This window comes from Anoplophora glabripennis, unplaced genomic scaffold, assembly GCF_000390285.2.
Source record: "Anoplophora glabripennis isolate ALB-LARVAE unplaced genomic scaffold, Agla_2.0 scaffold22, whole genome shotgun sequence".
In the NCBI taxonomy this organism is placed as follows: domain Eukaryota; kingdom Metazoa; phylum Arthropoda; class Insecta; order Coleoptera; family Cerambycidae; genus Anoplophora; species Anoplophora glabripennis.
In genome coordinates, this window is record NW_019416298.1 from 1,988,393 (window position 1) to 2,012,697 (window position 24,305).

At 34.2% G+C, this 24,305-nt stretch overlaps 1 protein-coding gene and 2 long non-coding RNA genes across 7 annotated transcripts in view; 1 reads left to right on the top strand and 2 right to left on the bottom strand.

Annotated features, from left to right (window-relative positions):
* LOC108917312 (serine-rich adhesin for platelets) overlaps positions 1-24,305 on the bottom strand; it is a 305,787-nt gene that overhangs the window by 71,964 nt on the left and 209,518 nt on the right. The window lies entirely within an intron of this gene.
* LOC108917314 lies at positions 182-401 on the bottom strand. The gene is made up of 2 exons (XR_002762928.1): positions 307-401; positions 182-253 (listed from the first exon to the last, which is right to left on the bottom strand). It is a non-coding gene; the product is annotated as an uncharacterized LOC108917314 (long non-coding RNA).
* Positions 507-2,449, top strand: LOC111691343. The gene is made up of 3 exons (XR_002762927.1): positions 507-1,163; positions 1,271-1,353; positions 1,603-2,449. It is a non-coding gene; the product is annotated as an uncharacterized LOC111691343 (long non-coding RNA).

Here is a 24,305-nt window from a genome sequence, read left to right on the forward strand (position 1 = left end):
CACACAACCTGGTGTAACGTTTAATTTTTACCTTAAAAGAGGGCTTGTATTATTCTGAAAACTGAAACACTCAGTATTTATAAGGTTTTATTTCCTATTTCTTTAAACATCTCTATCCATTTAAAATTTGTGTTTTCACTCTAAAATTAACATCACACTGTATAGATAAGATTTGATCTTCTATGTTAAAAGGAAAAGGATATTCGTATAGTCCACCAATTGGGTTTTCCTTGAAGAGATTCCCTTTGCATACCTAGCTAAAAAGTAATTTTATTAATAAAATAAATAACATTTTGAAAAACGAACCTTTTTATAACGGTAGACAGGAGTGTTTATCGTTCCTTGGAGTTTTTGTAGGCGGCAAGTGGTATCTCGAAACGCAAAAATGCTGGGACCCTGAAATAAAGATTAAAATAATAGTTTATAAATATAAATTTTGTATAACCTAATTCATTTCGTGATATGGTTCAGAGATTATTTACGTATCTAACAATTAATTAACGTAGCTTACCTTAAAGTGTATCTCTTACAGGCTTCTTAAATTTAAAATTCATGTAGTCCACTGGGCATTGATTCTTGTTTATTTTATTTCAAATTTGACATCTCGCCATATTGTCTCCTTCTTCTTCCGTGATTATTGATCGACTTAAATTAAGTCAAGTAGAGTCTGCGCGGTACAGTGTTGCCCGATTGTGCATAGCATTTTTAATGTTGAAAACTCCCGATTATGACATCGTCTTATTTTAGTTAGTTAATTTACACTTAGAATATAGTATTATAGCCTTCCGTTGCATTGTTGTATCAGGAAAAACCAATATTTTCAATTATTTCCGACATGCTTGACTGTGATTGGCAGAGCTATTGTCCAATCACACTATGATTAGTTTCCAGGGGGGGTTTTTCCGCGCGTTTTCTGGGTGGAAAGACAGGAGAAGGTTAGATTTTTTGGAGGGTGTGTGTGAATTGGTGGCCAGTGAAAAATCTATGATTTCTGAAATCATCTTTAATTAGGAGCAATTTTTGTGGCCATTTATCAAGAATTTAGGGGTATATAGTGCTGTGGATTATAGTATTTTTGGTGTAAACCCCTTATTCTGACTTCTTATGAAGGATCACTGACACCACGCCGTGTGAAAATCGTATCCCCAGGAAAACGAATTGAGGTAGGCATTAGTTATTAGTTATTGTACATTTTTAGCGGTAATTCAATAATATTTAGTAATAGTTCAGTTCAAATTGCAAATTGTAAGAATTGTTTCCTTATCATTAGATACCATAAGGTCCGTATTCGTCTGTCCGCATACGCAGATAGCCTACAAGCGGCAAGTTTTATAAAGAACCCCTTAGTTAAGGGTAAGTATTTTTATTATAGTTATTTTTCTTTTGTTTTACATTTAGCCTTTTGTAATAAGCTCTATACTTTTGTAGCTGTAGTAAAATTTAACCATATAGGCAATGGCATGCGACGTTGCCAGTTTATTTTTATTACTAAAAATTTAGGTAAATTAATTTGTTAAAATAATACGTCACGTTGTGACCATATATATCATATGTATTGCGCCATAGCATTAAATTAATGTTCTTTTTTTAATTTTCCATTAGGGTTTTTTTTTGGGGACCACACACTCTTGGAATATTTCCTGAAAGCTTGATTCCTTTTGTTTTTGAAGCTGGTCTTCTACGTAACAGCATTTGGAACACTGTTGACGTTCCTGTACGTATTCAAATATCTCCTGTGACAGTCTCAGCCAAGCATTACGCAATCGGTGCTACCACGTCTACCATCATTCGTCATCCCATAGGAGTTTTGGTACAGTTCCATGGAAGATCCTCTACCAGACATATTTCTTGGATAATAAAGGATATCACGCAAGTTTTTGAAACAAACATTTCGCTTTTATTTTTTTTGCTCTATGCTTAAATTTTGATCGTAACATTAAATTATTAGTATTGGTAATTTGCTATTGCTTAGTAACATTTATTATTTGCTTAGCTTTACTGGCTTAGATCCGATTGTTTGCATGTTTGCGCTTTTGTTAATATTCTTTATTTATTGGCCATATTGGCACATTTACATTGTTGTTTTTTTTTTTATATATTTTCTCTTATTTTTCCGCTTTATTGACTAGATTAATTGACAGCATTTTGTAATACGCTTGCGGAAATTAGGGGTACTTATCTGCTTATTTACGGTATACACCTGCTTGTGTGTATTTATGCGCATGCGCCTGAGCTCAAGCGACGCCATTTCGAAGCCTATTGCCTGTCTTTTGCATTTTGCTTAAATAGATTTTATCTCCCTAATCTCTAATCGTTTGCGTAGCTAGTCTCAATATTTGCTTTTGCTATTAATCAAAATACTATTTCAATTTTCAGACAGTATTCAGTAAATATACAATTAACTCAATAAGTGTAAATACGTAAAATAAAATATATTTATCTTGTGTTGTACTATTATCGTATTTTATTTATCGTCGACCTCTTTTTGACTATTTTCGGAAGTTGACAGTCAACTATTAGGGTATTTATACGGCTATAGAAAATTTGTCTGGCACCCTGTTAACATCTAGAACCACTCCCTTCTCCACAGAGTTAGCCAAATACCCAAAAGGTATAACCTAGTCAAACATTGACGAGTTGTAGGTTACACTGGGATATACTCGGAGTAGTACATAATGTTATCCAGATGTAGGAATAGTACCCGCAAAATTGAAGCTTTTACCGCGTTTCTTTCTCCCTTAGCTTCGGATTGCATCCTAACGCAATACCTTCATATTCCTAGCGCCCACTTAATCGCCATACACCGAAATTAAAACAAAACGCCGAAGTCGTAAAATTACCATTTCAATTCCATTAAAAGTTTTGGCAAAGATAGGGAAATGCAAATTCCCGTCCCGCCTAAATTATGATCTGGGATAAAGGAGTTCGGATAGAGCCATAGATTCGGCGGGGGGGAGCCGTAAATTATCGCTAATGCATTTTTAGCGGTGCGAATTAAAATATTCGCAGGGAATTTAGCGGCCGCACCGGCTGATTGTGATTTGTTGGGGTCGATAATGGACTTCTGGTGTATCCGGGAGGGGAGGTGAGGGGCGGTCACGGTTTGCGCCCACTGGTTTGTTTTTAAAACATCGCCCAACCGGGAATATTAATATATTGAAGGATTTGTTTGAATATGGCAAAAATAATATCGATAAATGTCCCCACCGAGAATAAAACAAAAGCCACATACGTGGGGGACCCCTACAGGCGCCGCCCTTGAATGTCATTTGTTTAAGAACAAATGAAATAGGGGCCTTTAGTAAAAATATTTCTCCGTTACAATGAAGACAGTTTAACCGACGAATAAGATGTGTATGCTATTATATCCAGTTGCTCAGAATTATGTTTGTGGCATTGTTGAAGGCAAGACAAGATCATGTGCCCTACCTATTAGTTGAGCGTATGCAGAGATTTGCACAGGGCAATTTACTAACATTGTTTCCTGAAATTTGTAGATTTATTATTATTGCTTTTTTGGTAGTATTGACAATTAAATCTATATTTGTATCATAAAAAACGTATGCTTAAGTGAATAACATACATTGATTTAAGTCATAGTTGCGAAAAAACTGCCCTGAATAGAATAAAAAGCTAACCAAACAAAAAATAACTATAAGGTCGGTCGCTAGAAAAATGGAAAGATAGTTAAACTTTTTGCAAAGATCAGAACCAAGACTGCTTCAAAAATGCATTCATTAAAAGACATTTGATTTTTTGTCAATTTACAACATCAAACAAAGGACCTGTCTGGGTGAGGCGAAATTACGCTTAAAAGAAAAGAATCGATTTACATCCCGCATCCCCTCGAACCCACCGCCCTTTCTTGCCGCTCTATCCAAACACCGATGTTTTTATGACGCTCCCTTCTTTGATGCCTCAGAGATGAGAAAATCTCCACGGGACGATGATTGTTTGAAACTGAAAAGCACGCTAAATTTAACAATAACTGGATTACTGGGCGGGTTAACAGGCCTACTGGCAGACGGCGAGCTCATGGGATGGTAAGTTTTAAGTGGTCTGAGGTCAGATTCAGGGAAAGTGATATGTTGCTTTTGACTAGAGTTAAGGAGGTATATCGGGGTTTGAGGGAAGTGAGGAGCGCAGGAGGGGGGGTCCTATGCTTTTCTTATGAGACCCGCTGCCAATTTGAAAAAATTAAATTCTATTGAAATTATTTGCGATAAACATTATCTATATAGCAAAGAAATCTACTCATATGCACATAACATACATATTGACTAATTAACAACACGAAAATATCATATTTAAGTAGTTTTAAATTATATTTAATGAACGTATAAAGACTATGTAGATGTGGCAACAGCGCTAATAATTAACTAGCAGTTGTACACACTGCGAACCTACAAACAGACCTCGAACATCGGAGATATTGCGCGTCAAATTCGGGTAAAGATAACTATGTAAAATATAATTATTATATATAGCAAATATATCGTATTATCCTCGCGATGATTTATATCCTTTATTTAAAATCCGTAAATCATGTAAACTGGTAAAACAACGAGAATTGTGTTAATTTAGTACTAAAGAAATTAAATGACACTCGCGCCCATCTCTCGTCCAAGTCAAAGAAAATGTTGGATGCAATTTTGAAGGTTCTGTGATAGAAATTACATTATTACTCACTGTTGGTGTTTTTAATCTCTATTTTAGTAATGTTACAAAAGTTTTGCAACTATAACTAATTTTTTAGATATAAAGTTTGCTGAGAAATATTTATGTTCCTTTGTTATTCCGTCCAAATGCTTTTATCTCAAGTATTACTAATTATATTAATCAAGTGAAGAAAACTTTATGTTACCCTAAATGTTGCTGGGTAATGATTACGATGTTTTTATAAACCATTAAATATATTAAAAGGATTTATTAACTGTATTTTTTATTCCAATAAATATATCACAGCTTCCTAGTCTTTTTTAATTAATCTAGTTTTTTATAAACATTACAAAAAATCATCTGTTGTGAATAATTTATTGTTGATAATAATGTTCATGGGATTTAGGAAAAATGTATATGTTTGAAATCGATTTCGTTTTTATCAAGTCTTTCAAATGTATTCCTTCCTTGCTGTCAGCTGATTGCGACGTTGCCACATTAATCCTCAAGTCAGACAGAAATGCAATTATTGGTTTCTGTTTCTAATTAATACAGCTGTACTGTGTTCAAATCTTGCATTAGTTTTACATCAAAAATTAAAATAATACTAATACTACCTAATACTACCTATGGAAAAGTGATGTTTCACAATTTCTACATTTTTTTCTCAGTTATGGGCAAAAAAAGAGCCGCACCGTCCATCTTCGCCATATAAACTTATGTTAAAATGAACAACTTTCAACAACAATATCTCAAAATCTAGAATCAAAAAAAAATTAAAAAAATATGACGCACAGAGGGAGCACTATATAAATTTCAAGTACATCTGTGCATTTGAGTAAACCCGATATACCTCCTTAAAGCAATAAAAGCTACCGATACTGAAATGTAGAGATATTATCAACAATAGTTTTCATCGTTGATATAATTTTTTAGATATTTGTGTTGTTATATATTGGAATAGGTAATGAAGAAAGAAAATGTCTGGCATATTTATTTTTAATTTTTTTTTGTTTAATTTTAACCAACCAGCTTTCAGTGTTCGTCTTAAGTGGCCAAATACAAATAACAGCTTGTCAATATTCCTTTGCAGACAATTTGAAAAGGAGATCAACTTCAACCGACGAGCGGCTTGGTGTGGCTGCAGCGAAAGAAAAAAAGCACGAGGACGGAAGAGAGACAGACACATAATAAGGTGAACTCTGGCTCTTTCGGCTGAGCACGTCGTTTGAATGCGCTCCTCTGAAATCCATGTAAAAAAGTTATCTTAACAAAGGAGACATTTATACACTCTACTGCGCTTAAAATAGTGTTAACAGCGCGCACTATCTTTTAATCTCTGCATAAAGAGGGGCCCTTTCGGAAAGAGGAAAGAATTGCGCTTTCTTTTCCTCGCCGCCCAAGAAATTCGAATTTTTAGTTCCACTTTAACTTGTTTCGTCTCTGATTTACGTCTCGCTAATTACTGGTAGGCACTGTTTTCTTTTTCAGAACAAACGAGAAGGAATTTATTAAAAAATTTACCTCACTCAAAGGTACACCCTGTATATGAGTCATATCTACAAGCTACATCTTTCTACCGTTATGCTTGTATGTTTATAACAGCCACTTTGTTCTTATATACTCTTATATGTTATCCCGTCCTCTTTTGGAATTTAATATAGCTAGATCCTCCTTACGGAGGATATAATAAAAAAAACCGGGTGCGGCGTAAGTGAATTTTCATTAGACGATAATGAACCAGCTGCCTAACTGGCAAAGTTACAAACAGAAACGATGATGCCATGGAAACCCCGAGAGATTATACTCTCAAGACGTTTTGCATATCGGGGTTGTCATTTCGTGTAAATAGAGGATTCCTGCCGTGATGGATTAGAATCCGATACGTCTGCTGCATAAGCAGTTTCGACTTTGCGATAGATTAAGCGGGCCAAGTTTTAACTGCCGAGATGTTGCCATGGCGAAGATATGAGTATGTGGGCAGATCTACAAGCCAGTTAACAGTCTGTAAACAGATATCTTTAATAGAAACGAAAGTCTCCACTGATTGTACCGATTACTACCGGAGTATTTTCCATCATAACTAACATAAAATGGATATACAGGGTGTCCCAATTTAAACGCACTTTTCGTAGTATTCCTCCATACTCCAAACTGTGAACAGCATTTTCAATCCTGTTATCCCTCGATACCAATATTCCCAGAGTGCACTTTCTGTTTCAAGGCTCATCAAATAAAAGGATCACACGGAATTAAGTCAGGTGAACGTGGTGGCCAGTGAATTGAAGCGTCGTCTCCCCTGTCTATCCATCCGTCTAGGTCAAGGGTCGGCAACTGGCGGACCGCGGTTCAGGTCTGGACCGCGGAAAGTAAATTACTGGACCGCAAAAAATTTTTTGAAAGTATAAATTACTCAAATAAAATATTTAAAAAATGTTTTTTACGTTTAAGTGCCAATCTTATCATTTTTTCTAGTATTTTACAATTGTGTGAGTGTGTGAGTTCTTAATGGTTAGTAAGCAGATTAAATTTGAGTCCAAATTAAAACTAAAATATACGTAATATGAATTTTTTTTTGACCTCCTTAAAAATTTTCAAAAGTATCCGGACCCCACCTAAAATTACTTGCCGACCCCTGGTCTAGGTACTTATCATTTAAATGTTCCCATAAATTATTGTGACTGAAGTGAGATGGTGCTCCGTCATGCATAAAATTCATGTGATTACTTAGATTAACTGGTAGATTTCCAAACAATTAGTATTCTGCAGAAAATCAAAATAACTTTTGCCATCGAGACGATTTGGTAATCCAATAGGACTAACCTAACCAATCCATATGTCGAAGTCTTTCAATGACGACATCGACGATGTCCATGAAAAGAACTCTGTTGTGGAAGTTCGCGTCGCCAGTTTCTTCCACAATGGGTGTTATTTTAAACTGACCAGTTTCTCGAAGATGTCTTTCAATCAGCTCGGAAGACGAAAATATGCTGATTTTCTAACTTTTTCTGTGTACAAGTGCTTGATATACTTTAAAGGGTGAATCTGTGACTAATTCTAAGATAAAAAGTTCAGATGAGCATGGATCCGCAACGACTTGGTTCTTGAGATACAGATCGTACAAAAAAAGTTTTTGTTTGGTATTTTGATTATATTTTTGTTCAATAGCGTGGCAATTTGAGGACATTCGAGAAACTGGGAGTATTGATGATGAGAAACTCAAATATTCACTTAGTTTTTTGTTTAATGTTAGAGGACGACACATGTTGTACCTGGATTTAAATAACCATAACTTTTTTGTGTCACAGTGTATGTCATTTTTGACAGACCTTAAATAATTTAATAACTGTCGAATTTAAAATCTTAAGAAAAATAACGAACCCCGATACACAAATATAGAACAAAAAAAAACAAATAATTATAAATTGTGGCATCAACGGTTAGGTCACATAAGTAAATCTAAATTTTGGGAATTAAAAAACAAACAAATGGCCTGATGATTTATGCGAAGCTTGTATAAATGGTAAACAAACACGACTACCATTTGCAAAAGTAAAAAATAAAAGTTATGTACAACGCCCATTATTTATTGTTCATTCGAATGTTTGTGGTCCAATCACACCTTCGACAATAGGTAACTAACAAAAATTATTTTGTAATTTTTGTTGATCAATACACTCATTATTGTGTTACATATTTAATAACATAATATAAATCTGATGTATTTTTTGTTTTCAAAGATTGTATTGCAAAAAGTGAGGCTCATTTTAATACTAAAGTGGTCAATTTATATTGTGATAATGGGGGAGAATATTTGTCAAATGATATTAAAGAATTGCATGAAAAAGGGTATTAGCTATCATTTAACAGTGCCCCGAACCCCGCAACAAAAATGTGTATCTGAGCGCATGATCAGAACAATAACTGAAAAGGCTCGAGCCATGGTAAATGGTGCTAGTTTACATAAAATATTTTGGGGAGAGACGATAATTACTGCCACATTTTTAATAAATATAACGCCTACTAAAGCACTCGTTCAAACAAAAGCACCATACGAATTATGGCATAATAAAAAGCCAAGTATAAAATATTTAAGAGTTTTTGGTTCTACCATTTATGTACATATAAAACAAATAAGACAAAATTTGATGAAATATCCAGTAAAGCTATCTTAGTAGGGTATATACCAAATGGATATAAAACGTGTGATGTGGACCCTGGGAAATTTATTACTGTTAGATATGTTATTGTAGATAAAGCGAATTTTTTTAAGATCAAGGCTGAAATTAGATATTAAAGCTGTCGCATCTAACAAAATGTCAGTCAGTAGGAAAATCTGATAGTAATAAATCAGATAGAAGTGTGGTTAAAACTGACGCATCTGACAAAATGTCAAAGTCAGTAGCAAAATCTGATAGTAATAAATCAGACAGCAGTATGGTTAAAACTGACACATGTGACAAAGTGTCAAAGTCAGGAGAAAAATATAAATCTTATATTAATAAATCAGGTAATGAAAAAGGAGAATTTGTTGATGAATATGATTTACAGTTAAAGTCTGATACAAATAAATCAGATAGGCCGAGACAAACTTTTAAAACCATAATGAAAATAATACAGACAATAGTATGTTATTAAAGTAAAATACATTAAGATAGCGCACATTTTTTTATACATTTAGCAAGAGTATAATTCTACAGACTCGACATAATATTTCTTAGTCAAAATAAACTGTTCTCTCAGTGTAGACCTGAATATTTCCGCATATATTTCCTACCCTACCCTACCCTACCATAAACTTATCTTCCCTCTAAATTCGCGTATCTAGTTATCCCGAACTAACACCCCCGCCCCTATACCACCACCACCACCCCTCTCCATCTTCACCCACATAATACGCCACGGCAACAATTTCCCCACCGATCGGGATACGAGGTGAATGATAAGCTTCTTAATTTCCGAACAACTTGGGCCAACTTTTCAGCAAGCCACCTCATGAAAGGTTGCTGGCGTGGCGCGCACTCAAGTAATTAACTGACGAGGTGGTGGCGCGGCGCCTCACGCCCCCTACCGGCGGGAAACTCAATTAATAGCCGTCTCGTTAGCGGCCCGGGTCGAACCGACTGATGAATTTGCTAATCAAGAACAATTTCAATTTATTGTTCCAAGGCGGAATAGTGAAAACTATTACCGGCGTGGGTATCCTGCTACCAGGAGTCGGACGTGATGGGAATCGATGGAGATGGTTTTCCACACATTGTCTAGCGATGGTTGGGAGATATCTTTGATTCCGAACGTATTATATTATATTATATTATAGTATATTTTATTGTATTTCACAGCGGATTTGAAGAACTTTCATAGTCTAAGGTGACCTATCTGATCTTGTTATGTTCTAAAAGTATTTTGCTTCACTTGATTGCCTTTGGAAACCTTTGATCTACTTTATAAAAGTGTAGCGGTACGCTACAATTACATTTAGTACCTACCCCAATAAATATATTTTGCTTTCTGGGAATTTACGAGCCATATAAATTATACTTTGAATAAATGGAAAATTGCTTCTTGACCTTCGTCGAGCGAAAAGTCAATGCCGGCTTGCCTACCTTTCAAGTTAAGTATATAAGCTATGTTATGGAAACGTACTAATCGGAGTCTTCGTGGCTTAGAACGCTACACATCGTCCTACTACTCTACAGGTCCGGGCAAAGCTTTTTTTCAGCTAATATTTATTTCAAATGCAATTTCTCATCGTCCACCATTCAAAACACATTTTTCCACACCAGCTCCTGGTCTCGAAAACAATAATTTCTCACAGTGTTGCCAAAAAATATGTGCTGATTAGAGATACAGCGCTAGATTCCTTGTTAAATTCAACCAAAAAAATCGTGAAATATAAATCAAAGTAGATACGTAAATTAAGCGAAATTCACTTGAATTAAAACATGTTAGTTATTTGCTTAAGAAAGAAAAATTAAAAATGATCATATTGTAGGTCTTTTTTGATTATTTTTGTATTATTGAAACGTGACAAAAAAGTTTTGTAGATGTTTTATAGGTACATATGTAATTTTTAGCAATTTTCGTGTACTGGCATCCTCAAATAAAATTTCGTCGACTCGCGTGTTTTGGGGATCTAAAGGAGGCCTAAATCGTAAATATAAGTAACAAAAAATGTCTAATTCCGAGACAATTTTCGAGAAACGATTCGACGAATAGGACAAAATGTTATTAAGATTCTCATAGTGAAAATTTGTTGTTTCCCACATATCGTTAGTTATATTGCCTAAAAAGGAACATTTTTCAACTATACGTAACGTAATTTAGATTGTAAGGTATCCTTTTTATTTTATTAATTTTTCCACGTAACACAGAAGCTTTCAGTCACTTTTTTTTTAAGGTTAAACGTTTGAAACCGCCAAGGCCCTCTATAAATACAAGTATAGGAGCACCGGACTGACAAATATTCCACAACGCTTCGAAAACAATAAGTATACCGGCGTTGGCTTTTACACACGTGCCAGCTTTTCACCGTGAACGACTTTTCATCGTCGGCATTCTTCAAAATTGAAGTTTATATTGAAATAAATTTGCCGCGGATTTATGGAAATAAGAGACATGTCTTGTTCCATTGCCAAGCAAGACGAATAAAACAGGCTTGGCACGTACATGGCCTCCGTTTCACAGCCAACTTGTACACAAAATATTCGGCGAGCTCGGGCGGATAGAACTTTTGGCATTAAGTATTGCGAAATTTATTGATAAAGGGGTACGGTTGATAAGCGGTTCGAAAAGAAAAGTCATTTTATTGTTTTGGTGACGAATGGGCCATACTGTAATAGGAGGTTCCTGGTGTCAAAATAGGTTGATTTAACCCAACTTACCTCAGTGTAAAAGTTAATGATAACATAACAAACACACAAGAGGTCAAAGGTGAAAAAAAGAATAGTCTAATAGTATAAAAAATATTTTACTTGAGTTGCCATGTGGCCTCATATTGTTTGTTAAGTTTTTGTTTTATTCTTTATATTTGTTATTTGTTTAATATATTTATATTTTTTTTATCTTTTATATTTAATTCCTTTTTTTTTCTTTTATATTTTAATAGACGTTATATTAATATCCTGTTATTGGACATCGCCTATTGGTTGTGATTTATGACTAAATTAAAATTAAAAATTAAATTGGATAAATAAAATAAAAATAAAATTTAAGAAAATACACCACAATTTTTTTTTTTTCATCTGGATTGTTCTTGTAAAGGCTGAAGAATATTCCGGTCCATAACTCCATACATTTTGTATGAGATGTTGTTGAAAGCCGAAAGAGTAAATTCATCCAGAGTGTCAAACTGCCCCCCGACTAGCAAAAGTTATTTCCTGCGAAATTAATGACCGCTAGTTAGTTTTGAACGTGGGCACACATAAAGGAACGTTCAAATAATCAACAACTGGCGTTTGGGGCCGAGAAGTTAATTTTGTTAGGCTGATTCCGTCAGCAACTTTTTTTTGTACGGAAAAATGTTACTGGTAAAAAAAAGATTAATTTTATATATGTATGATGGTAGTCAGCGCTAGAAATAAGAAAGAGAATGAAAGTACATTAAAAGAAATCGAATTGGACAAACACATATTGACACTATTACTGTTAATACATACAGGGTGTTCAAATTCAACTGTAAATAGCACTCAATGTTAAGTGAAACCCCGTTTTAAAGCTTTTTCAATTCTGCTCATGACGACATACGACTTTTTTAATTTTGATTTGGGTATGACAATAATGCTATTTTCGTTATTTGCATTATTTTAATACTTTGACATTAACATTTATTATATTTTACTTTTTCTTCTGTATTCTAAGATTTGTACCATTTTTACGTTTCGTTTATACCATTTCTGTGTTGCTATATGTTGCTATAAAGTGCATAAGAAAGGGATTGCAAATACAGTAAACTATTTTGGAAAATAAAACTTGTCAGTGGATAGAACCCCTCCTACTAAAATTATTTGAAAAGTTGTAGCAACTCAGCAACTGTCTGTACTTTTTTGCGGAATTAGGTGATTTGATTTGAAAATGTATTCGAAAAACAGCAGTTTTCTTGTGCGGAAGTCAGCAGAAACTTCCGAAATGGGAACCGAGACACAATATTATTATAAAGTTGGTCCGGATAAAAATGGAATTCGCGTCAAGGAAAATCTAGTTTGCCGGTTTGAAAAACGCCTCGTTCTATTAGGTCTCCTCGATGCAGACTTCTTTAACGAATTTAAAACTGGCCATAATGAGATTTCTGGTATTCCGAGCTTTGAAGGAAGGAAATCTCGCAGAGATCAGACAATAAAATTTCGCTGTTTGTTTCCAATTTAAAGTTGTAATGAGAAACATTTTATTGAAGCCTTGATCAGTATTCAGTCAAATCGACTAGCACGAGGGGGGAATCTTAACGGTATGGATCGAAAGAAAATCGTAATGAGAAACATAAAAAATATATTTTCCTTTGATGGCGTGTCGAGCAAGACGGGCGCTGGATCCGCATTTGAATTCGCTCTCTTAGAAGACGGGATATTGTCTTGAGACGGCACTTTAACCAACAAACTAGCTACATGAGAAACTAAATAAATTAATTTAGTGTAAGTTTGAACATTTTAAAGAGTGATACGTTCGTATAATTAATCTGCAAAATTGCAAACTTTCAAAATTTTGCACAGCAAAAACCAAAGCCCTTAGAGACTTGAAAATTTAATCACATCTCTCTCAAAGCTTTCAAACGCTTTTTGAAAAATTCAAATCCTTCAATTAGGAGAGCTCTGGCGCTTGTTTAAACATTGGTCGAATTTTTGTACTATAATTTTATATATTTGTAATATAATGAGTTAATTTCTCTTTTGCTTATATTTTAAACAATAAATAATATTTGAATTATACTTGAATCACAAAAGAAATATGATTTAATTAATTAATTAATTAATTAATTAATTAATTAATTAATTAATTACTAATTTACGACATATTTTGAAAATAATTGTTGTTTAAACAATTTTAGAATATTTAAATAAACTTATTTTTGATCTTTGATAAACAGTATATAAGTTTATGCACTTGTCTTTGATACAATAAAAAAATAAAGTTGATAATTAAAGGTTTAAAGGTAAATAATTATTGGACTGTTGAAAGACCAATAGTTATTAACGATATGCATTTGAAAATACGCTAATTGTTTTTTTTTTAAATCGCGAGACATCGATTTAAAAAAAATCATCAAAATCGGACCTCTAGAAGCTGAGATATTAAAAATTTTTAAGCGCGTCGCGGTTTTGAACTCGTCGATTCAATTTCGAGCAGGCCGAAGCGGCCGCGCTCTCTGCTTCCCCCACCACCACCACCCGTACGATTTTATTGAAATTCTCGCTTGCATAAATAACTTTAAACACATTTTAAAGTAGGTTGCCAATGAAGAAAAGTATTGCAAACTTAAACCTGGTAAGTACTCGGAATACCAAAGGTATTTTTCGAAAAATTAGCCTGGTTGTCGCAGTACATTTAGTGTAAATGACGGTTAACTTTGATCGGCTATAACTACGTAACTAATTGACCAATCGATCTGTTTTTTTTTTAAGAAACGTCTTTCCAATAACTTTTAAAACCTGCTTTAAAAAATTTGATTTGATTGAATATTCGCAAAGTTTTCTAATTGTTTATATGTACAAAAATTCGACCAATGTTTAAACAAGCGCCAGAGCTTTCCTAATTGACGGATTTGAATTTTTCAAAAAGCGTTTGAAAGCTTGAGAGCCTTTCTATATGTGATTAAATTTTCAAGTATCTAAGGGTCTTGGTTTTTGCTGTGCAAAATTTTGAAAATTTGTAAATTTTTTTCAAAATCTGGATTGCAAAATTATTATGCAAAATCTATAGAACTGATTTTGATGAAATTTTGTGTGATGATTCTACATAACATGAACTTTTCTTGAACCAAGTATGAAGGTTCTATATCCAATTTAAAGATCCCAAAAAAATTCCCTAAAAAGTAAAGTTTTTTAACCCCATTTTTGGCGATTTTTTCAATTTTTACAATAATAATTATGATTCATTCGATTTGTAACTAGTCATATTTTGTAAAATTTAATTACAAACATTTTTTTCCTCTTCCATTTTCGCTTAAAATCAACTCTTGAAAAGATACATAATTAAAAAGGAAGAAAAATATGACATTTTTCGATTTTTTTTTAACATATTGTGCCGCTAAAAGGTAAGCCCACGTTTTTTTTATGCGCATAGAAAAATTTTCATTTCTAGTGATATTTGAAAGCGAAAAAGCCAAAAATCTTCGTGAATATACGATTCACCCAAAACAAAACAGATACCGCCTAGTCTAAAAAACGAGTTACTTGTTTTACTGTACTGAGCCTAAAGATCATATAAAAAAATCTAATATTTCTCCCTGAGAACCGATTTTCGATACATCTAGAGCTTTCCACAATTTTTGTAAAGATTATTTTGCCCATTTCAGTTTCTCATATAATTAACGGTTATTGGTTTCAAACAAAAAACCGTCTTTTTACTCTTTTGTAGCGAAAAATCTCCCGCTGCGCCATATCATGGCAAAAAAAATCTTATCCAGCCGCCACAAAGCAACATTAATTAAAGCTTATTTTCCCAGAAAATCCGGCTGTTTCCTTTTTTTTCTTCTCGGAGCCCCTCATATTTATTTTCAATATTCCAACGCCGATGCGGTGCCAATATAACTCGATATCCTTGCGAAAATAATACCCCACAGCGGTGATTGATACATCGCTGACGTTTATTGCCCTTACTTCGGCACGCCGTCTTATTGACCTTTTGTCGAGGCGTCGACGGCGTCGTTTATATAATCACTGTCTCCGGGTACCTACCGGCGGCGCTATGCTAATGTCTATTTATATTAAGGTGCACGGAATCTTTAATATGCATGCGGAGGGCGCTCCCGCTAATGCCTCATATTTATGAATAGGAAATTAAACCGCGCCGGCTTCATTCTTTCCTTTATCGAGAGCCGAGAATATAAATTAAGTGTTTTTATTGCGTTCGTGAAATATTGCGGGGCCGTAGCATGCCCATTAATACGTTTATAGGTTTTACGATGAAAGGTGGCTCTAGTTAGAAATGTAATTTTAGATTTGAATCCGGTAATGTGGAAGATTGATTACTGGAGAGGTCTTGATTTCGTTCGGGGACGGTAATACATCGAAAAAATCAAAGTACTGTTTCATATACACCTTTTCCGAAAATGGGAAGAATAAATAAAAAGATATACTTACATAATTACATAATATATTTTACGATATCTTAAAAATTGGTTCGAGAAGTCACTATTTTCTATTTTTATCTCATTTTTTATTTGTTTATGTCATATCTCAGATCTCAACTCTCAAATCTCAATTCTCAGATCACAACTCTCTCAGGTCTCTGTTCTCAGACCCCAGGTCTCAGTTTTCAATGTTGATGTCTCAGATATCAACTCTCAGATCTGTATTCTCAGGTCTCAAATATCAATTCTGACATCTCAACTCTCAGGACACATCACTAATTTCAGATCTAAGATATCAACTCTCTGGTCTCAAATTTCAGTTTTTAACTCTTAAATTTCAAATTTCTGTACTCTCAAATCTCAGTTCTCTAGTCTTAAATCTCAAACTGCAAATTTCAAATTTTAGGTCTCATTTGTCATATCCTATATCTTAACTCTCATATCTCATTTTCAAATCCTAACTCTCGAGCCTAAAATTCAAGCTCTCAGATCGCAACTATCAGATCCCAAATATCAGATCTTCACTCCCAAATCTTAACTCTCAAATTTCAAGTATCAGATCTCATACCTCAACCCTCTTGTCTCAGCTCAAGCTCAGCTTAGTGTAAAATTTCAGCTCTCAGAATTCAACTCTCAGATCCCGACTTTCAAATCTCAATTCTCAGACCTCACATGTAAAATCGCAGATCTCAAACTCTCAAATTTCAAGTCTCAGATCTCATATCTCAACTCTCCTGCCTCAGTTCTGAAATATTAATTATCAAATTTAAAATTCCAGTTCTCAGAATTCAACTCTCAGATCCCGACTTTCCAATCTCAAAACTCAACTCTTAGATCTCAATTGTAAAATCGATCACAAACTGCGACTCTCAGGTCTCAAGTTTCATATCTCAATTCTCACATATCAGCTTTAAAATCTTAACTTTCAGGTCTAAAATTCCTCAGCTCAGACTCTCGTATGCCAGTTTTCAGGTCTAAGATCTCATATCATACATCTCCACTCTCATATCCAAACTCTCAGATCTCAATTTTCGGACCTCTGATCTCAGATCTAAATGTACAGATCCCATCTTTCATGTCTCAATTCCCAGGTTTCTGATACCAACTCAGATCGCAGGTCTCACATCTCAACTCCCAGCTCACAATTGTCAGATCTCAGCAATCAACTTTCAGGTTTAAGATTGCATCTCTTAGATCTCTCAACTTTCAGATCTCAACTCTCAGATCTCTATCCTCGTACTGAAAGAGAAATTAATTTTTCACCCGTCCAAAATGTACATCATTATTGCATTAAAAAGTAGAACTATAGATTAATTACAATATAATCCCTATACAATACCTACTTTGTTAGTACTTATTTCCTGAAAGCAATTTTTTGACATCCAAGGCGACTGTTGTTTATTTAAACATCAACATCCATATCATTCTGTTAGTTAAATAAATTAAAGCGTTTTCTTTCGACATCAATGTTATTTTCAGTCACGAATTGTAGAGCGATCAATATCAGACGAAAACATTTTGGTTTTTCGAAGTCTGGGCGATGCTAATCTGAAATGTGTATTGTGTAGTTGTTTTGTGTATGGGAAATTATTAGATATCAGAAGTCGTATCGATCCTAAATAAAAGCTTTTACCTCGTTTCTCTAAATCGATCGGATTAGAGTTTTTATTTATCACCTGACTGAGAGTCTGAGACTGAGATCTTAAGGATGTGATAAAGACGAACATATATAAATGTATATTTCACAGTGACTAACTAGTTTCTCATAAAACTCATTTCTAAAAGTTCACCGTTTCGCCACAATATACCTACACAGTTTTTGTTAACAACAAAAGTTCTGTCCCACCAATCTTGCAACTTGAGAATAAATCATGCTTGTCATTCTGTCGCCTCGATCTGAATTTTGTGGTTTGGGGCCCGCTATCTAGATGAGCGTGAAAATGACAAATTACCGTGAAAGTGGTTACGATTTTCCATGCTCAACTTGGGAAAATTTACTTACGCCATCCACAGCGTGTACAGGATGTTTATAATTGCAGTTTAGAACTTACAACGAATTTACAAGACTTCAACAACTGATGATGGAGATGAGAAACTTAAGTAAAGTTGCAGTGGGTACCGCAGGGTTCTGGTTTAGGGCCCCAACATGTACAAGTTATTGGGCCTGCGTTATATGATGATTATTTAAAGGAAAATGTCATATCATACCTCAATTTTTTTTGATTGGTGCAAGAAATTCCGACCTTAATCTAAAAAGTACACATATTGATTGGTATTAAATTGCCCTCTGCAGTTTACTTTTCTGAAAGCCGGGAAGTAACGCTCGCCAGAGATATACAACGCGAGTTTCCCAAGAAAAACTATTTGTCAGATAGTAAATCATAAGGCGAGGATAAAAGCGCCAGAAACTCTCAGCGACATATTATCCACATCCTGTTTTCTGCAAGTCCCAAACAGTTCAGTGCACGCGCTATAACAGATTTCGCGAAATGGAACTTGATTGATGACATTACTACGCGAGCAACTAAGAAATGTTCTTTAATCATTTCGTAGTTTTCAGGTTTTTAAGTTTTGGTTTGGTCGTTTTAGTGGAAAATGTTGCTCTTTGTTTTATGTTGACAGGAGAACAACTTTCTTAAAGTCTGTCACAATAAAGTAAAACAGGTTTGTTGATCTAGTCGACCGATGTTTAATATTGAAGTCTAATTTATTAATATTAATAACATAATTGCAATCGATTTCATTACTTACATAACTGATTATTCTACGAGATGATAATTTTAGTAAGTCTCAAACTGATATTACCGAACCTGAAGATGTTTATAATTGAACATATTAACAAACTTAACTTGAATTGTCTTTATAGGACTAAATTACTTATTATAAGAGGAATTCCAAACCACACTAGCATAATCAAGAATACTACGAACAAGCGAATTATACAGTACTATTGATTTAAGACTAGTAAATCCTTTAGATAGTAGTATAATAAAGCTTCAAATTGCGGTAAACTTTCCTGACAATGGATTCGATATTTAAATGGAAACCTAATTGCAATTCAAACATGATTTTCAAATATACTGGGTGGCCCAAAAACAGTCAAGGGACATTCTGAAGACAGAAATTTAATCAGCTATTTTTCAAATCTAAGGACACCATCTAATTTGTCATAGTTTATAATTTTATAGAAAATAATATTGGAATCTAGAAGTTGAAGAATTATTATTAATTTTTACATAATTGTCCTTATTACTTACAGTGTTATCCATCCTAACAAGCTACTGTTTTTTCTTTAACTAACAATATCCCTCGATTAATATTGTTTTATTGAACCAACATGGAGACTTTTAGATGTCGCAGGGATTACAGTTAAGAAACAACTATTGGAAATATTTAAAAAACTTGTTTTCATATTTATTTAGTCATACCCTACCATTTATTTAACAATACCTACACGTCTTGCCGAACTAAAAGTGGAGGTGGTAGAAATGTAAACGCCCAGTTGAAGAATGCGCGCGCGGCAAAACGGGGCACAAACACAGCCGCACTGGGCGACCGGCCATAAATTTCAGTTGTTGACAAATTGCTTAGCAGTGCAGTTACTGTTGATTATTTTCATTTAATAATTTTTCTAATCTAAACTACAATCTTTTCATTCTTTCCTGGCAAGGATATGTTCATACCTTCCCGTTGGTTCTTGCCGAGCAGTAATATATTTTAATGAAAATGTAATTGTTTTTTGATATGTCATAACCAAAATTTACCATCAATATAATAAAATTGTTTGAGGGTATAAATAATTAAAATATGTTGTTGGCCAAATGAACATATAATAGAAATTTTCTCCACATTATATACAAGTTATTATAATTTTTTACCTTTAGCAGAAAACTTTTTTAGGGACGCCTATAAAACTCATTAAATTTCATTGCTAGGCGTTTTTATACATGTTCAACTGACTTCGGAAAGACTATAATAAGGGTTCCCTCTGGACTTCAGCACCCTGTATACTCGGTACGATCCAGTGTTACCGACCTATCCACCCGTTGCGGCGCGTCGGCACTGCCGCCGGTTAGTGCAGCGGTGGCCATTAATTCTCCTTTGTGCAACTGCAAACAAACGATATACTGATTTACGTGCCCCCCCTCCCACATCCTCCCGGTTTCGGGAGGTAATTTCGCGGGACCGGGGATTTCGCGCCGTTCCCGCCGGCACGGCCTGCTGTGTTTGTATTGCTGAGTAAACAAGCGCTCCGACAGCGGTGACGATGCGCTACGTGGCAGTTTGTGTGGGGGGGTTGCGATCGTCCCCTCTGGGTCTTGGGAGCGCTTACTGCGGGGGTTGTTTGCATCTTGCGATATTGGATTTCACTTGGTTAATTGTCTACCGAACTAATGAATATATAATGTAAAATAAACGCAGACGCAACCGTCAAGGTCGGGAAAGGTCACGGGTTGTTGTCTAATTGGGATGTGTTTTTATCCAGCTAATTTAGCTAAGTACTACTCGTTTATTTTAATTTGGATGTTCTTCGTTTACGTTAAGGATAGAAATTGAAACCCTGTTTCGTCTACCAACGGCTACAAATATTCCTGCAGATGTCGCCACACAAAATACGTTTGCAGTGAAAATTTAACTACTTTTTCACTCATAATATTCGGGGATTTTATGACAATAAAGACGACTTTGCACAACAGCTTAAGGTTATCTGCAATGTACTTGGAAGTCAGCCTATATCGTCAAATAAAAAGTAAGAGTCCGACTGTAGAACCTTGAGCCACGCCAGATATTTCATGAAACTTGTAAAACTTAAGGAGGTATACCGGGGTCCGAGGGAAGTGAGGAGGGCAGGAGGGGTCCTATGCTTTTCTTATGGGACTAAAACCCGCTGCCAATTAGAAAAAAATAAATTCTATTGAAATTATTTGCGATAAACATTATCTATACAGCAAAGAAATCTACTCATATGCACATAGCAAACATATTGACTAATTAACAACATAAAAATATCATATTTAAGTAGTTTTAAATTATATTTAATGAACGCATAAAGACTATGTAAATGTGGCAACAACGCTAATAATTGACTAGCAGTTGTACACACTGCGAACCTACAGACCTCGGACATCGGAGATATTGCGCGTCAAATTCGATTAAAGATGCGTACGCGTTCAAAAATGTATTGTGTGTAAACTATGTACAATATAATTATTATATATAGCAAATATATTGTATTATCCTCGCGATTTGTATCCTTTATTTAAAATCCGTAAATCATGTGAACTGGTAAAACAACGAGAATTATGTTAATTTAGATCTAAAGAAATTAAATGACACTCTCGCTCATCTCTCGTCCAAGTCAAAGAAAATGTTGGATGCAATTGTGAAGGTTCTGTGACAGAAACTACATTATTACTCACTGTTCGTGTTTTTAATCTCTATTTTAGTAATGTTACAAAAGTTTTGCAACTATAACTAATTTTTTAGATATAAAGTTTGCTGAGAAATATTTATGTTCCTTTGTTATTCCATACAAATGCTTTTATCTCAAGTATTACTAATTATATTAATCAAGTAAAGAAAACTTTATGTAACCCTAAATATTGCTGAGTACGGATTACGATGTTTTTATAAACCATTAAATATATTAAAAGGATTTATCAACTGTATTTTTTATTCCAATAAATATATCACAGCTTCCTAGCCTTTTTTAATTAATTTAGTTTTTTAAAAACATTATAAAAAATAATCTGTTGAGGATAATTCATTGTTGATAACAATGTACATGGGATTTAGGAAAAATGTATATGTTTGAAATCAATTTCGTTTCTATCAAGTCTTTCAAATGTATTCCCTCCTTGCTGTCAGCTGATTGCGACGTTGCCACATTAATCCTCAAGTCAGCCAGAAATGCAATTATTGGTTTCTGTTTCTAATTAATACAGCTGTACTATGTTCAAAACTTACATTAGTTTTACATCAAAAATAAGATAATATTGTGTACTATCTATGGAAAAGTTTTGTTTCACAATTTCTAAATTTTTTTCTCAGTTATGGGCAAAAAAGAGCCGCACTGTCCATCTTCGCCATATAAACCTATGTTAAAGTGAACATCTTTCAACAACAATATCTCAAAATCTAGATTAAAAAATAATTTAACGCACAGAGGGAGCACTGGCTAATACGCTATAAATTTCGAGTACATCTGTGCATTTGAGTAAACCCGATATACCTCCTTAAAACCCCGATATTGAACAAAGTGATGCCTATTTTGTAAATATAATTAAAAAGATACAATAGTGAGCCAGACACACCAAACGTACTCATAACAAATAGTTTAATCATTCCTTTGATTAGTACAGTTATTAAAATACAAAATAAAAATTATCTACTTCAGTAATTTTGTAAAAAGGTAACAATTTGTTTTGAAACTTACAAAAATCTCACATATTACTCATAAGTATTTGGATACTTCATTTTTAATTTGTTGCAATTGTAAATATATCTTTGTCTAAAAGCTTAAAATTTCTTTCCACTGTTCCAAAAACATAAGTTGGAATAAAAATGTGTCTGTTTTCTGTTCTTTGTAATATTTTATAGTGTACAGTCCAATTTGGACAAAATATCCACTAAATCCGAGCTGATATGAACACGGAATAGTACATATCTTGTAATGGATGGGCCGAAAAAACCACAACCCAATATTGATGTCCTGAAATACATCACACAACACAAGCGTATAGACCAACGCTTCAAAAGATTTAGATAAATGATAGTTCTAGTTCAGAATGTCCACTGGTCTAGATGAAAACGATTTTGGTAACACAAAAAAAACTTGCACTCTGAGTGCCTGACGAAATACATCATTGATTTTATTTTTAACTGAACTAAGTAAAGAAATCGCTTGTCACAGCTGTCGTATCGGTGTATAGAGCTGCAATCGCGACACATTTTACAAAACACCTGTATTCCAAATCCAATTCTGATAGTAATTAATGGTTAATGGGGACGTTTCGATTTAATAACATTCGTAAAAACAATAAAATTAATATAGCAGTTATTCGTATAATTCTATTAACAAAACTATTTATAATTCAACGAATAAATTCAGTCCCGTTAAAATAAATGGCGCGTATTTTTGTTGAAACTGCTGACGAAAAATCCACCGATTTTAATTAAAATATGGACAATTTCGAATCGGATGACGTAAATTCCCGTTGCCATGTAATTATTATTATCCAGATTTACATTGTTAATTAGAGCCAGCAAAGCAGTAATTAATTTCATGTCGATATATTCAGTTTTGCGATTGTTGGTCTTTATTTAGAGTTTCATGTACGCTTTACGGTAAATCATTACCCAGCCCTTTGTTCTGTAACGTTTGTTATAGACAAAAACATCACATAGCGGCGGTAATTTATTAAACATTTCTGATATTCACTACCTAGCAACAGGGAAACGTCACATAATCGATAACAGATTATTTTCGTCAAGGAATTTGTTTTAAAAAATTGCATTTTTTAACATAAATAAAAGGAACACATGTTTGAAATTGACACAGATTTAGAAAACATCCTGTAGGCGAGCTGCATACGGTAATACGATATGCACAAAGTGGCGTCTGTTTTCGGAACAGCCGCGTATAGGATGCCGTGTAATATTTACATAAATAAATATCAACGGCAACTGCCCTATTCAATTACACAGTCTGAAAATTCATGTCGCATTTAGGCGATTTGCATAATTGTGGTCGAAGATGGCAGCCGAGTGCGGAGTTTTGGCAGCCGACTAATTCCCACTGAATAACATTACAAGTTTCACACAACGCCTGGCAAGCTGTTCCGTACAGTTGTGTGCGGCGCCGATATGCCAATTGAACTGGGAGATAATACGTGTACGTATATTATATGCTATTATTGTGCCGAAGGAAGGGGATTTTTTGTCATAAATAAAGAAAAAAATTCAAACAAAAAGATTTTATGTCAAAATATAAAAAGCTATTTGCACAAAAATTAATATTGTCTCCATCATACAAACACTAATCCTGAATTTAAATATCGGACTCAACTCTCAGATCTCAACTATCTGATTTAAATTCTCAGATCACAACTCTCTCAGATCTCAGGCCTCAGTTTTCAATGTTAATGTCTCAGATATCAACTCTCATATCTGTATTCTCAGGTCCCAGTTTTTAATTCCGAAATCTCAACTCTCAGGACTAGGATCACTAATTTCGGAGCTAAGATCTCAACTTTCAGGTCTCAGATTTCAGCTTTTAACTCTCAATTTTCAAATTTCTGTACTCTCAAGTCTCATATTCCAATTCTCAGATCTCAACTTTCAGGTCTTAGTTTTCAACTCT